Genomic DNA, 10,520 nt, shown 5'->3' with positions numbered 1-10,520 from the left:
TCTAATTAATCACACATCAAATTTGGAGACATTATTCAGAAAAGATTTATCATTTGTGCAAGCATCAAACAGATTACAAAAAGTAGGGTCCTCAATAAATATTTTGTTTGATAAAATGTATTACATATAGCCTACTCTTTTGGAACATGTGAGTAAATGATGACAGAATTGTCATTTTTGGTTTGGCCAGAGAAAACGCCTGCGCTTTTGGATCATGTTTAGATACGGCTTCTTTTTTGAGCTATAGAGTTTTAGCTGGCAACAGCGAATGGCACGGTGGATTGTGTTCACCGACAATGTGTTCTGGAAATATTCCTGAGCCCATGTTGTGATTTCCATTACAGTAGTATTCCTGTATGTGATGCAGTGCTGTCTGAGGACCAAAAGATCACGGGCATCCAGTATGGGCAATACATATAATACATGATATTATGCACTGTAGATGATGATAACTTCAAACTCTTTGCAATTTTTCTTTGAGAAACTACTTTCTGATATTGCTCCACAATTTTTTGATGCAGCATTGGGGGAATTGGTGATCCTCTGCCCATCTTGACTTCTGAGAGACACTGCCACTCTGAGAGGCTTTTTTTATACCCAATCCTGTTGCCAACTGACCTAATAAGTTGCAAATTGGTCCCTTGGAATCGGGTTTGTATTCTAAATGGTGACTTCAACTTCTACCAAAGTGATTTTCTGGTAAGATATCTGTACTTTTACTTGAGTATGACTTTCAGGTACTTTATTCACCACTGTTAATAATCATGGCTGATGGTGAGTAGCGAATGTCACTGGTCTCTGTAATTGACAACTTACGTGTGATGCTGCATCCACACCACTAGGTGTCAGTGAATGTCCATGACTACCCTCATGCTGGTGCACACACCATGCATGAATAAATATCAATACTGTCAAATCTGATTTCAGGGTGGCTGAACACATAGCAGCACCCTGACAACTTCCCACAACACCATAACATCATAATGATTAGTTCTGCACTGGCAACAACCACTCTTTTTACCACTCTTTCACATATTTTTTTCTTCAGAAGATGTAATAAGGTGTTTTTGTTCTTCTGGGACTCATATTGGGTAATAAATGATCTCCTTTGGTCTGAGATGACGGAGACAGCTCGAGGAATGATTCGGAACTTTCAGTAGCTGTTGGAAAGGTGCACTTATTTGTCCTGATTTTCACACATACAGATACAAAACACATCACACATGTTCAGTTTCATGAGTTCAACACATTACCATTAAATAACAGATATTTGACTCATAAATGATTGAATGTGATACATTTATTTATTAACGTTCACATAATATGTATGTTTTTCTAAAAATCTTTGGATGAACAAGCTTTTTTCTTCACTTTTAATAATACAAAAAGACTTAAGCAGTAAAACACTCACTTACTGTTTCCCTTCACGTCTATTCAGATACGACTTTGTCCCAAACGGTGGTCGAGTTTATCACGAGCAGCGTAGTCAGCCTCCTTCATTCCCCTAATGGTGAAAAACCTCTATGTGGTTACTAGAGACAAAGACTTCCTCAGGTAACCTTCCTGACTAAACTGCCCTCCTGCAGGTTTGTTGAATATTGAGGTGCTGCCCTGAACCGCTCTGAACAACACCTCTGCACCGCATGTGTTCTTTGTGTGTTTAGGCAGGTTTTGCCAGCACTGGATGCTTTGAAAGCCTTTGGATGCAGAATTGCTCTCTTGTTGTGTCGATGAGTGGACTCACATCCTGAACTGATATAATGTTCCGGTGGACAGGCCTGGACTGTGTGCTTTAATAACATGTCAGGGTCACCCCCAAAGGCAAAATGAAATTTTATTTTGCATTAAGAAATTTTAATAAGTTTAATTATTATTACGATGCTTCTCAATTCTGTAATGAAGTAACATATCTGGACGCATTGCAGTATTTAAATCTGTGTATTTGCAGACCCGAGTCTTGCAGTGAAGATGTAGAACTGGCTGAAGGCCTGTCAGCATGTAGGAATCTAGGTGCTTTATCGAGGCCAGTATGCAAATATTTGGACTCCTTTTACCTATTAAAGGAATAGTTCACCTCAAAATGAAAATTTGCTGCAAATGTATTCACCCTCAGATCAGTCGATGTAGATGAGTTTGTTTCTTCATCAGACCAGATTTGGAGAAATGTAGCATGGCATCACTTGCTCATCAATGGATCCTCTGCAGTAAATGGGTGCCATCAGAATAAATAGTTCAAACAGCTGCTAAAAACATCACAATAATCCACAGTCCACTCCAGTCCATCAGTGTATCTTTTTGTGAAGAGAAAAGCTGTGAAAAATGTTCAGCTGTTTGGACTCTCATTCTGATGGCACCCATTCATTTACAGAAGAACCATTGGTAAGCATCTAATGATAAAATTCTCCAGATCTGTCCCTATGAGGAAACAAACGAATCCCTGAATTTCTGAAGGTGAATAGATTTTCAGAAAATATTAATTTTGGGTGAACTGTTCCTTTAATATTCTGATGCTTACGTGTACCACAACAAGATCATTAAAGGATCATTTTCCTTGTTCTTATGTGTGTCGATGTGCATGAATATGAATATGTTTGTGTATTACAGAGACTCAGGAGAAACTTTTGATAGAACTGCCATCTGGTGCGGAGTCAGGCTGGGATTTCTCTTCTCGCTGGTACAGTACATATATCGACAGCACAGGCAGAAACAACGGCACCCTGAGCGACACACAGACAAGCCCCATCCTGCCTGCTGACCTCAGTGAGCATCTGCTGGCCTCTTTCCACAGGATTCTGGGTAAAAGAGTCAAAACACACTTATGTGTATGTGCTGTACACACTCCTGATTTTAATGAATATTCATATTATTTGTATTATTTTCCCTATGTCATGTTTTCTCCCTATCACTGTGCTAGTTCGCTAGTTCCAGATTTCAAACAAACTTTGACAAATGATTTAAACACATCCTTTATAATACTGTAATAATACACTATTTTTCAAGTCAACAATCGATCACCTCATTAAATTAGATAAAACACTTGGCATTTAAGGCAGAATGTTTCACACAGAGGGAATTATGCTTTCCTTGATGGTCCAACTATATCATTTAATTAATTTATCCTTCTAATCAGTTTATTGTCACCTGTCTTCTCTGTGTGCTGAAATTAGACATTTATTTAATAGATACTGTATGTATTTAATAATATTCATTTTCTTTTTTTATCTACATGTATTCAAAAATGTCTTAATTTCTGTATACATTTTTTTGGAGGATACTGTGATGAATAGAAAATTATGTAGAACAGCATTTATTTGAAATAGAAACCTTGTTTAATGATGTAAAGACTTTTGATAAATGTAATGCAAAAAAAAAAAAAAAAAAAACACCTGAACAGTAGTGTATATTTTATATAAAAAAATAATAATCATAAGACAGCAGAGTTTGAACAGTGTGTTTTGTGTGTTATATTAAAAGCAATCAGGGATATTTTCTGACATCATTTCCTGTATTTAAAGCTATTGAAAGTCTACTGTGGGATGCAGAAAAAAGAGCCTGGTTTGATTTCAGCCTGGTGAACAGGAACCAGCACCTGTCCTTCTACCCACCTAACATGACACCTCTCTGGGCACAATGTTACTCGAACCCAGAGATGGCGGTGCAGTACCGGACGGCGAGCCTGTCACTTTACAAACATTGACTTCCAAATTAATTATATCAATTACTGACCTTTTATAGTGAGTGATTTTGTAGGCAGGCCACATAGACGGTATACAACATATGCAGACGACCTACAGATCTCTCTCTGGGTCTCAGGTCTCATCTCTGACCTAATGCTGCTTTAATAACGCCTTCCATCCACACTCACAAAATAATATTAAAATTTCTTTGTATCAAATATATTCCCTCTTGAGTAACACTGCACTTCACTTCCAATTTTTCCTCCTTATTAATCTGTCTAAAACACAAGAGAACAGTATTTATAGGTTTCACAGGAACAAGTGAGATCTCAAAAAGTGGGAGGATTCTTTCCCATCTTGTTACTGAAGCAAACGCCATGCTCAACAGCAGATGGCAGTCTTTGCACAATATTTCTGCTTTTCAAAAAACTTCTCTCTCCCCTTTCTCTGTTTGAGGCAGTGGAGGTCTGGACTATCCAAACGGGTTTCCCACTTCTCTTAGTAAAAGCGGAGAGTAGTGGGACATATATATATGCTATGTATTATTATTATTATTATTATTTTGCATAGCACTTTTCACCATGTTTAAAAGCAGCTTCACAGAAGGTCACAATGTTAATGTTTGTAACATATTAATAATTCATGCCATATAGGTGCATTAAGCAGTTTAGAGCTGGGTGATAATAAAGTTTACATTATGCAGGAATACATGCAATTAAGCAGTTGAGATTTACTTTATTATATTGACATAATTATAGTTTGTATAAGCTGGGCTGGCTGAAAATACAGTTACATTTCGTAATAAAAAAATAAAATTAAACAGGCTGTTGAAATTTGCTGTATAGTATATATTGCTTTATGTGATTATGTGATCATATATGTGTATGTATATATATATATATATATATATATATATATAGAGAGAGAGAGAGAGAGAGAGAGAGAGAGAGAGAGAGAGAGAGAGAGAGAGAGAGAATCTTATATAGATGTCATGTACTTTTAAAGCAACAGACAACTGTGTAAATTTGGAACCCTGGTAGACTTAAAAAAAAAAAAAAAAGAATAAATAAAATTACACAACAACAATAAATTAAGTAACATTAATACATAGATAAAATAAAATATTTGTACAAATATTTTAGAAAAGATGACAAAACTGAAATCCATACATTTACAGTTTTTACATTAGATCCATGTATACGAGAAGTTGAGAGGTTCGTCTGTCCATTGTGTGAGAAGGATTCCAACGGTTGACTAGCAGCTAACAGTAAACATCTTTATTTGACGGTCAAGGTGAGGTCCCAAATGTCATTCATGAAAAAATGGAGTGGAGTCAAACATATCTCAGTAGCCAACAAATAAGATGTCCTGTGAGTCCAAAAAGTTGAGAGAGAGGAGCAAAAAAAAAATTAATAAAAAAATGCAGACATGTGCCTAAAGATTCTTGCGAACAGAGATTGTACTTAAGATGCTAGATTCATGTAAAAACCCCATGCAGAAATTTCCATTGAATCATTTGGTGGTTAGGGTTTTTAGAAGATAATTTAAAAGTTCCCCATATCTGATCCGAAAATAAAACATGCACCTCCTCATTAAGATCCTTAGCCCAAACAGTTAATAGATAAAGGTTTGTATGAATGCTCAAGAAGAAACAGATAGATAACTGAAGCAGAGGTAAAACCTGTACATTACTGAAGCACCGACATTGGTCCCATAGTCACATATTCACTAGGCAGTATCTCTATTGAAAAAAAGAGAGAGAAAAAGAGAGAGAAAAGAGTAATATAACTTAAACACAAATAAAATAACAACATAATCAGTAAGCAATGCTGCAAGCTCAATGAAAGCTTCTAGTAAATATGAATTAAGAAGTGAACATTAAAGTGAATAGTAAAAGAGACAGTCAGTTAACCATTTCGAGCATCTCTTCTCCGATTAGACAGCAAATTTCCAACTGAGGGTCACTGAGAGTTGGTGGATGAATGGGATTTGAGAAAAATTCTTGCTTCTTCTGGGGAATAGAGTGTTTTAGGTTCACCTTGATTGAGAATGGCCTTCAGTATTGCAGGATCAAGAAAAAAATTCTGGATGCTAGCTTATCTAATTTCCGTTCTAACTGGCACAAATGCACATCCTTTTTTTTCATGGTGACAGGGGAAAAATCTGGAAAGAAAGACAGTGTTGCTCCGTTGGAATGTTAGTCTGGCGGCCCACAAAAAGAGCTCTCTGGCCATGTACCACTACAGTTTAAAGATGAAAACCCTTGGTTTAGTGGGATCTGAGGAGAGCCTTGTCTCTTTGCCCAACAGAGACGGGAGCCACATCGATAGCGATCTTCAAGATGCCCATATAGGGTCGTCCTTTTCGTAACCTTCAGGCAATCCAACCAGACGCAGATTGCAGCTCCTATTGATCCTGTATACCCACAACCTGTTGCTTGAGCACGACAACTTTATTTTGTTCTCTCAAGTCCCCTGTAAGGAGATCCAGTTTAGAGCATAGCGACTGAACAACTGACATTTGAGAAGCAAACTCGTTCCGCATCACCGTCAACTCAGTTCTGAGAATGTCCTCAAAGTGGGCCACAGTATTCGCCATCTTGTCCAATATATCGCCCGTGGCCGGTGGCTTGGATTTCTTCTTAATCAGAGAATTAACTCCTGCTGTTTCCAATTGTGTCCCATCAGGGGAAGTATTATTAATTAATAAAATGTAAAATAAAATGAAAAAAAAAAAGTACATAGCTCTACTCAAGTGCGACTAGGTTCTTGAGCATGTCACGTGACTCCTCTCATTTACTTATTAAATACATGTTCTCTGTCTTATTTTGCACAGTGCATCAGAATATTTGTCAATATTATATGATAATTTGATAACTTTTTGGTGAATATGACATCACCTAGGACTAAATTGACCAGATGTCTTTAAAAACCAGGACAGACACTATTTTTCAAGCCACGCTCTTTTGATTGGTTGCTACAAATAAACATTTTAAGCTGCATCACCATGATTCACACTTTACTCTCATGTAAAAGCCAGCAGCAGTGTGATGTGTAGCCATATGTAATGAGAGTGGGTGGGCTGTGTAGTTCTTTGACCTATTAATAGAGGGTTGGACTCCCAATCGAAGGGTTGTGGGTTCTAGTCTCGGGCCAGATGGAATTGTGGGTGGGGGGAGTGCATGTACAGTTCTCTCTCCACCTTCAATACCACGACTTAGGTGCCCTTGAGCAAGGCATCGAACCCCCAACTGCTCCCCGGGCGCCGCAGCATAAATGGCTGCCCACTGCTCCGGGTGTGTGCTCACAGTGTGTGTGTGTGTGTTCACTGCTCTGTGTGTGTGCATTTCGGATGGGTTAAATGCAGAGCACAAATTCTGAGTATGGGTCACCATACTTGGCTGAATGTCACTTCACCACTGACCACGGTAATCTGGTCACCCTTCCGGGGCCGAGAATGCGCAGGGTTTTGTTTAATGTTGAACATAGCCAAGCTCTCTAGGCCAGTGGTAATAATATTTTAAATACAGTGGTGAATCAACACAATATGCCATTACATTTGTACAGTTTTCTGAATATAAAAATTTAGTTTTTCTTTCGCTAGTTTTGTTCATAGCTTTTGAGAATGAGGGAGTCATGAAACTTTATTGCAATTTGCCAAATTTGACTAGCCTCAATCGTTAACTTTAAAATCCACTTCTGTCAGTTTTTTTTTTTTTCTCTCTGAATGTCATATTTTATTTACTGTTTATTGGAAGGTGCAGGCTGGGGGTAATACATCAGCATCAAACACACATTTTGCAGATCCGCTACTTTAGTTATAACCTGAAGCAGTGAGCCTGAAGAATCTTCAGTCTGTTCAATGTGTGAACTAAATCACATTATTCCCTTCAAAATTCAATTACCTGCTGTCACATCTTGTCTGTGAGTTTGTGAAGTGACTATTACGATGTGATTAATGATGCTCAGTTGTTGGTGAATTTGCCATTTAAATGACCCACCCTTTTCTCACCCCATTCATCATGTCTTTGCAGGTCTCTCTTGGCTCAGCTCAGCCTACGCTAAAGAGCTCGCCTTCAGTTTGGCCCAGCACTGGATTCAGACCAATCATCAGATATAAGGCCTTGTATGAGAAGTTGTATTTTGTATACAGCCCCATCCTACGGCTGTCCCTTTAACAGTTTCTGCATTAGTTTAAAATCACCATGAAATCAATCCATTCATGATGAGCAAACAGCACAGTCACCAAACAAAAAATGGAACAACAAGGGCATTGGTTCTGGAAGTATTTTTACTGGTAGTATTTTTTTCCACTTATGTTTCCCATAGGGATTTAAAAAACAGCTGAAGCATTATCGTAACATAACGAACTTTTATTTGAAACCAAAAATTATTTGAAAATCTAACACAATTACAAGATTGTGTGCTTAACCACTTTACAGAGGGAAAGAACTACAATCCCAATGAAGCATTGCAAATCGCAATGATAATTATCTGTAAAAACAATATATTTTATTTAAAAAATAATGCATATATATATGTATATATATATATATATATATATATATATATATATATATATATATATATATATATATATATATATATATATACATATATGAGAATTCTGATTGGCTGAATTTTGCACAGCATTATGGGAAATCTACTTTTCACCATGAATTCCGGTGTTAAACATTATTAAATTGAAATAATGCAAACAGATGGCTTCAAAGAAAAGCATATGTCATCGATCCACAACCTCGATGCTAACAACAGGTCTGTCTTTAAATGTTTTAAAGTTATTGTTAAAAATCGAGGTAACTCTTTTCTCACTGTTAACTAATTGCTTATTAGAATGCCTAGTATTAACACATTGTCTGTTTATTAGTAATCACAAAGCACATATTCTGCATGACCATATTCTACATCCCTAATCCTACCAAACTTGACAAGTACCTTATTAACTAATAATTAAGCAAATTTGGGGTTTACTGAGGCAAAATTCATAGTTAATGTTTTGTTAATAGCGAGAATTGGACCTTAAAATAAAGTGTGACCAAAATTGAGAAAATGAATGACATTTTTTTTTTACTTCCAGAACCTGACTGCTGCACTCTATCTTCAGCTGGTCATGTGATCTCAACATGACAGCTTCCTTGTGGTCACCTGCTCCATGTAAAATTCCATTCTGAAGAGAGTCACAGAAATGTTGCTTATAAATTATTTTTATGACTTAGTGTTCACTTAACTTGCTCACTCTGCAATTTTCTTCAGCCTATGTCCTTGTTACAGTACGATGTCAACAGTGATGGAAATCCCAGAGGAGGTGGCAGGTTTGAAGTTCAGGTATTAATGGTCTGTTCATATTTACATATTCAAATTCATAAACCTGCTTCGGAGCTCGGAGACATTTTAATCTCTGGAGGAATTAGGGGTAAATTAGAGTTCTTCAGCTCAGCAGCACCATTCTTGAAATATAGAATCTCATTTTCTCTTGGACCCTGCGGACCAATGGAGTGTCTAGAGAAGGAATGGCAAATTAATAGAACCTCAGAACATCAATTTCAAAGTTCATAGAATAAGTTTCAAAAGATATATCATAAAAAATCTTTATATTAGACTTGAACATACTTTTACTGTTATAAGTAGTGCTATTTCAGATCCCAAACCAAATGATAATTCATTCCGCACATGTGCCATCCAAACAGACCACCATTTTAAAAATGTTGCGAAAAAAAAAAAACATAAAAAAAATAAATGTATGCATTTAGCAGACACTTTTATCCAAAGCAATTTACAGTGCATTCAGGCTATAAATTTTTACCTATCATGTGTTCCCAGGGAATCGAACCCCCAAACTTGCGCTTTATAGCACAATGCACTACCAATTGAGCTACAGGAACACTGGAAAAATACGTAAGTGTTCCTTAATTGTCACTTAGGGACTTAATTCCTGAGTTGAAAAGTGAGTGATAATGCTTCAAAAAGAGCTTTCCAGATAATCACCAGTGTTTGTGACCCCCTTCTCACTGCGGGTTCTGTGAATGATAATGACCCAAACCCATTTTGTGTGTATGTCATATGGAACAATGGGGCTCCTGAAAACATGAAATGATTCAGTCAATGTCTATCTGAATTGCTTTCCCCCCACTCCCTCCTTGTGTGTCTTTTATACAGAATCAGTTTGTCATCCTCATACTGTACCTTTTGGTGCTATTGAGCTATATGGGTGAATCTCACATATTTTACACCCCCCCCCCCCCCAAAAAAAAAAAAAAAAACATTGTTTCGAGTCATTTTATCTCTCACTAAATACGTTTTACACAGATAAAAGCATAGTCCTGTTAATTTCATGAAATAGTAGTTACATATTAAACTCATCAGTTAATATAATTTAATGGAACTGAGCTGGAATTTACAGAGATTAATAAATTCTGTAACAAATGAATTGGTCTTTGTTCATTTTGTAACTAATTCATTCAAGTAACTACTGGGACCTTATTGTAAATCATTACCAATAGTGTTCATATAATTTATTTTAAATGATGTACACTTACCTGAGGACTGCATGTTTTAATAAGATTTACCCAGAATTAACTAGTGAAATAATAACCCTTTATGAGTGAGTGTGATATGAACATGTAGTAGCTGATATAATCCGATGGAAAACTGTAAAAAAAAAAAAAAAAAAGGTTCATTGTCTTAGGTAGTAATTAATGTCTAAGCAGTGGCAGGATCAGAAGATTATTGTCATGACTAAAACTGGGCTGACATTGCAAATGGTAATTTGCTCTAATCTAATTAGAAGGCTTACTGCTGATCGGAACTTTGCACATGCTCTGTG

The 10,520-nt window shown here is 36.7% G+C and overlaps 1 pseudogene; it reads left to right on the top strand.

Annotated features, from left to right (window-relative positions):
* Positions 1-983: 983 nt before the first annotated feature.
* LOC127934414 (trehalase-like) lies at positions 984-7,796 on the top strand (annotated as a pseudogene).
* Positions 7,797-10,520: the final 2,724 nt, after the last annotated feature.

The sequence above is a fragment of the Carassius gibelio genome, chromosome A18 (genome assembly GCF_023724105.1).
Source record: "Carassius gibelio isolate Cgi1373 ecotype wild population from Czech Republic chromosome A18, carGib1.2-hapl.c, whole genome shotgun sequence".
Classification (NCBI taxonomy): domain Eukaryota; kingdom Metazoa; phylum Chordata; class Actinopteri; order Cypriniformes; family Cyprinidae; genus Carassius; species Carassius gibelio.
The sequence above is the reverse complement of the archived record's forward strand: the minus strand, read 5'-3'. Positions and strand labels throughout refer to the sequence as shown.